We start from the raw sequence: 6330 nt of genomic DNA on the forward strand, positions 1-6330 counted from the left end.
CTGGGTCTGTTCATCACGGACAGACCCTGATCTGGTCTGTTCGTGATGAACAGACCTAGCTCCAGCCAAGGTTTCCCTTCGCCGGAGTTTAGAGAGAGAGAGAGGAGAGAGAATTCAAAAAAAAAAATTCTTTTTAGAGAGAGAAAAAAAAAGTTTGAGGGTCGCCGGCCGGAAATTTGGTCGGCCGGCGACCTCTGCCGGAGAAGGTGATGAGGTGGCGTAACAGATGATGTAGCGTGAGTTGGCAGAGAGAGAAAACATGATGGATGGGAGAGAGTGACGGTGTTATAATGGAAGGGGGCCATATGGGTATTTCTCGTAAAGTAGGGGGCCAGACGGGAAGCTGGTCACAAAGTTGGGGGCCATTAGGGAAATAACTCTAACTTTAATTTGATTTTTGATAATTTGGGGTTCGGATGGTTTGATTTTTTATTTTGACTTTTGATGATTTAGGTTATTGATTTGATCTTATATCGATTTTCGAAAGTTGTTTTGGTTTATTAATTTGATATTGGCATCAGTTTTCAAAAGTAGTTCTAACTTCTATGATCTACTTTGTTTCAATCAGATTTTTATATCTTTTATATATCGGTTTTCATAGATCTATGATGTATAAATTTTTTTTTGTATCGATGATTTCATTTTTCATAACCTAAGTTATGTATTGGTTTTAAGAGTATACGTGCAATCTTGTTTATGATCTCGTTTTGGATCTTGTTTCTAATCCCATGTTTTCTATGATTGCATTATTGTTTCTAATATTTTTGGGATCTACGTTGTAGACTTTGTTTTTGGTAGTTTTGTGATCTCGTTTGATGTTTATGAATGTTTGATTGTTTAGGGTTGTTTGATCTTCATAATTGAGTTCCGTCCTGTTTCGTTTGTATTTTGTTTAGCTTATGGTTAAAAAGATTATCGAAATGATCAGATTCAAATTATTGTTTTTCTACAAACTATTTGTCTGTTCTAGAAAATCATATATGTTCTGAGTTACACTGAAGCTCTTCGATCAGTTTTGAATTTTGATGAAGTTCTAGTAATTTTTTATTTGTTTTGATCTATGTCTGATGATGTTTTATACATGTTTTGACATATTTAATATTTTTGATATATGTTTGTGACAATTGGTAAATTAGATCTGTTTTTCAAACGATTCTTTCTTATTCAACAAAAAAAAATGATCGTTTCTTCGATGTCAACAGTTGTTTGCTCGATGCAAGCGAATGTTTGTTTAATACAAAACGGTTTGGTCAATGTGAAAGATAGGTTACCTGAAACAGCGGGAAAAAGAATAAAAAACACAATGAGTAAGCAACCGTTTTTCGATGCAAACAACAGTTTGTGAAGACAAACTCTGGTTTAAAGACAAACAAGTTTTTTTGTCGGCTTCATGGATTGAAAACAAATAGTTGTTTGTGGCAAAACTAAAAAAGTGTTTCGAAAACAACTTCTGGGTAATAAAACAGTCATAAACAAAAAATATAAAGAAAAGGTTACAAAAAGAAGACGAAAAAAATATCTAGTAACAAAAAAAAGGGTCCGTGGGTATATAGACCAAAATAATGTTCAAAAATGGTTTAGGGTTCAATCTTGTCAAAAAATGGATTTTTAGTCCTTTTGCTCTTAAGTCTAAAAACCCATACTGGCTATACAACAATTTCATCCGTGTCCCAAACCATTTTCACGGGATTTTAAATTGTGGGGGCGGATAGAAAATTCCAACAGCTTAATTAACCGTGAATTTGGGATAAATTATAGGAAACAAAATCAAAACTTTCCCAAAACGAAACGTTTCCAAAAGCCCTAACCTAAATCTTCGAAACGCCATTACCAGAAACTAATCAAACGCTGAAAAGAAGGAAATCAAATTTGGGCATGATTTAAGGGATTTATTAGCAAAAAAACGGATAGAAACAAATCATAATTTCTCTCTCCTCTAAACATATTTGGAAATTAAATTTATTTTCTCTCTCTAAACTTTCAGATTTGGAAAGAGTGTATTTTCTGAAATCAATTTAGCGTGATTTGGGGGTTAATATACAAAACGTATATATCACTTTCTCTCACTTAATTTTCAGATTTGGAAATAGTATATTTTTCTGGGAACATTACAACAACATTTGTTTTTGTTTTTACTCATACATAGATACACATTGAATACAAATTATGAAACAAATACGTAAATTATGTGTTATTTATGACGAGGAAACCAACATTTGTCATGTATACAACGTAATTTATCAACTGTATGTGTGTCATGTTCAATAAATTACACATAATTTCTTTTACATTACACATCGTTTACATTCTGTTATAAAAAAAATCGTTTACACTATATTGTCGAAGAGCATGTGTAGTCTTAAGCAGGACAAACAACATTTATACTATATTGTCGAAGAGCATATCCAAATGCTTTTGCACCACCAGAAAACAAATGACCAACTTCAGTAGGAAATTCCATAAGTAACAACAAAACTACAAAAAGAAAACATATACATTTGTCAACAAAACATATAGTTTACTAGAAACGACATGTATAATTGAATAAATTATGCATACTGTTTGTTAAACTTCATAATGTGTTAGGAGACAAGCATAACTTTAGTTTGAATCACAAGGTCACTGTTATGTGAAAAAATATGTATAATGGAATAAATTATGCATATTGTTTGTTAAACTTCATAATGTGTTAGGAGACAAACATAACTTTAGTTTGAATCACAAGGTCACTGTTATGTGAAAAAATATGTATAATGTGCAATAAATTACATATAATTTTTGGAACATTTATTGTACTATAAACGACAACTGTTATGGGAAACAGTACGCGTAATGTTGAATAAATTATATACAATTTATGCAGATTTATAAGATGTTTTTGATATTATTTATAAAGTATGTATAATTTGTAACAAAATACATATATTTACATTATGTTATAAAAACATTGTACAAAAGATGTTTGCGTTATGTATGTGTTATGTTCAGTAAACATCATGTAATGTCGTGTAAATTATATATCGTTTACATTCTGTCACAACCAAATCGTACTAGATCTTCTCTGAATAAAAAATGATATGTAATTTATTATAAACGATCCGTAATTTATTTTAAATTATATATCATTTGCATTCAGTTATAACAAATCGTACGAGATCTTCTCTGCATAAAAAATTGTACGAAAACCTTGATGAAGATTTGAAAAAATGATCTAAAAATCAAAATCTGTAACCTAAATCTACTAAAAAGTAACAAAATACATAGAGACAAACACTTCTTAATCGAATAAAATGAATTGTAAAGACGGATTTAACATTAACATCATAAAATCGGTTATGAATCTTAGAGAGAGAAAATACTGAATAATGATGAAGATTTGATTAGATGATACAGAGAGAAATTTGATCATAATGAAATTCATGAACAAAGTTAAAGATGAAGATGAAAAACATTAAACAGAAAAGAAGAAACCAAAACCTTTAACATTACCTGAAAAGCAATATTAAATCTGATTTAGAATCTGTTTCAATGGAACGAAAAATGACTTTTGTAATGTGTTTTACCTGATAAACGATGAAGAAGATGATTTCAGCTGCTCTAATGAAGAAGAAACAAGATTTCTGAGATTAATGGATGATTATCAAACGATTCTGATTTAGAGAGAGAGAAAATAAGAAGCTTTCGGTTACTGAAGATAATGAAGATCACGGTTACTTAGTTTAAAAACGTGATTGGAGAGAGAATGGTGGGAAAAAGATATTTAGGGATTGAAGGTAAATCTGTTTTTATATATAAGGAAGGTTAGTTTAGGTATTAAGATTTATTATGTATTCTAGGGATTTGTGTTTTCTCTCGAGATAGGATACAAATGGACTAGATATCCATTTACATTAATATTTTGGTTTTGAAACCCTTTATAGGATTAGAGATGACTAAATGTCTTATTAGGGCCCGTTTTTTGGACTATAAACCCAAAAATTCCAAAAAATATAGTAATGAACAAAAAATGACATTTCAAAAAAAAATACTGAAAAACAGGCAGAAACATAAAAACCGATCAAATGCGAAAAACGGCCCCCAAACATATAAACAACGAAATAACAGTAAAGAACAAAACAAAAAATTTCAGAAAATAACAACAGAAGAAAAGAGCCTTTAACAAAAAGAAGGCTGAAAACGGTGAACAAGTAAAGACCAGTGAAAATTTGGAGGAAAATAAAGATTAAGATATAAACGTCAATTTTGGATTTGCTATATTCCTTTTTCTGTTCTGTAACATCCCATGTTTTCAAGGTTAGTTGAAAGACTATTTGACAATTGGGTCAAGTCAAAAGAGGGGTTAAATTTGCAACTTGTTCTGATTTCAGGGGTCATTTTGCAATCTGGCCAAATCGACGGACTTGTTTAGGAGGTGTTGTAAATGTAGGACTCAAAAATGAACCCAACCCACTATTTCCTTCCACCGTGCATGCATGTGAGACGTGTTACATAGGGGATATGGTTTATGTCTTTTAATATTTAAATGTGGACCCCATCTTCTCAACCCACTTAAAAAGCTTTTCTTTTAATCCATTTCAAAGCCACCAAACCAGAGAAGGTTTAATCTAATTTGGTCGTGAGTTGCTTAGGAAATTTAGTGGTTCGACTTCGTCGGTTGATTTCCTCTTATTCGGTTGTCGGAATTCAGTGAAACTTCTTCCAGGTAATTTTATGCGACTTGTTCTACATATCTATCCGTTCAGAATTTTCTATTTCGTCCGAATTTGGTGGTTTTGTGATAGCTATTTCGTATACTATATAGTTGTACTAGTTTCTTTTGGGTGCTGCCGAATTATTTTACGATTATTGCGAACTACTGGGATTTTCTTGTATGTACCCGACTGCGGATTATGTCAACCTATGGGCACGTAGCCATTGAGGGTAGGATGACATGTGGACACGGTTGTGATCCGTGTGAGACCGGTGAGGTGGGCGACACTAGTCATGAGACCTGTGGGAGTAGAGTGCTTCACTTGCTAGCCATTGGTGCTCATACCTCCAGTTCGAGGCTTAGGGACGTACTCCTGACCGCTCGTCTGGGAGGTGACATTGATTGGGAATCCCTCTGCTTTGTGGCGATATGACTCTTGGTTGTTCCACTTCCGTGTTTGATAAGATAATGATTTGAATGAGAAAATGGGTTTCGAGATTGAATGAGAATATTGGTTTTGAGATATGAACGTAACTGATTTTGAAAGATCGCATTAGATGCATGACAGGGTACCGAAGAGAATGAGGTTCAGGTCCTTCCATGGGTATTGGGGGACGGCTCTCTTATTCGAACTCGGCGATCAAAAACTTATTTAGATACTTAAGGTATATATGTATCATGAGGTAAACTCTTCAATGATTGCGGAGTCCTTTAGTGGGAGAGGGGCTTACCGGCTAGGGGTAAGTCTCTTTCTCGAGGAGACGTAGTGCATTAGCTAGTGTCATAAATGGGCTGGTACTATCTAACGCACTCTAGGTTCTCCTGAGGAACTCTCCTCTTATTGGGAGCGCACCATGGGTGGGCAGCTAATCACTGCTATTGCTTGCTAGATGAAGGAAAATGGTTTTGTATATAGTATATACGGTAACTGGTTTGATAACTCGCTTTGTCATGATGTTTACAACTTATTAAAGGAACTTTTGAAAACGTGATGGGTTTTGGATTGGTCTTCTACCAGAATAACTCGTGTCGGTGAGTATTCTGACCCCCTACCAGTTGTTAGTGTGCAGGTTCTTGGTTGTAGCCTCGAGGCAGAGTGTGTATTCCAGCCGGTGATCTTGTCTGACGAGGCTAGTGGAGTTATGTCGTTTTATATGATTTTTCGTTATTTTCAAGTTATGTATTTATCGCAGAAACCAAACTCTAATATGTATATACGTAAAACTTAGAGTTGTTTATAAGTTGTATCGGTGTTGTATGAGGCGTTTGTATGTTTGTGGTTCGGGTTTCGACCCGAACTGAGTTGAGTTTGTTTAGCTTCCGCTCAATAGTTTAACTATTTGTGTATGCGAATGTATGGTTTGCATGACAGGTTTTACAGGTGCGACCGGTTCGATTTACAGAGGAGACTCTGCCGGATTTTTTTAGTCTCGTCTGTGAATTGCCGGGGCGTGGTCGTGTCTATTTTGGTCTCGGGGCGTCACAGTTCTACCTTTTGTGGTTCATTTTCGCCACTATAAAATTGTTGTGGTTTTTTCCGTTATTTTAAATTCTTTTGGACCAAACAACCACCGCCAATCATCGTGTAATATATAAAAGTACACAAACGTTTTTTTAGTGTTTAGTGCAAAAGCCAACAA

Source organism: Eschscholzia californica, unplaced genomic scaffold (assembly GCF_041429995.1).
Source record: "Eschscholzia californica isolate CP2 unplaced genomic scaffold, dmEscCali1.0.p SCAF_3, whole genome shotgun sequence".
Taxonomy (NCBI): Eukaryota; Viridiplantae; Streptophyta; class Magnoliopsida; order Ranunculales; family Papaveraceae; genus Eschscholzia; species Eschscholzia californica.